The following is a 217-nucleotide window of genomic DNA, read 5'->3' on the forward strand; positions in this document are numbered from 1 at the left end:
CTGGCTGAAATTGAGGGTCCTGAGCAAAAATCTGATTCAGAGGCTGAAAAGGACTGCAGATGCTGTTGGATTCTGACCTCCGTGCACTCGAAGTGGATTTTCTGGAGTTACAGAAGCCCAATTGGCGCGTTCTCAACGGCGTTGGAAAGTAGACATCCTGGGCTTTCCAGCAATGTATAATAGTCCATACTTTGCCCGAGATTTGATGGCCCAAACT

The sequence above is a fragment of the Arachis duranensis genome, chromosome 10 (assembly GCF_000817695.3).
Source record: "Arachis duranensis cultivar V14167 chromosome 10, aradu.V14167.gnm2.J7QH, whole genome shotgun sequence".
Taxonomy (NCBI): Eukaryota; Viridiplantae; Streptophyta; class Magnoliopsida; order Fabales; family Fabaceae; genus Arachis; species Arachis duranensis.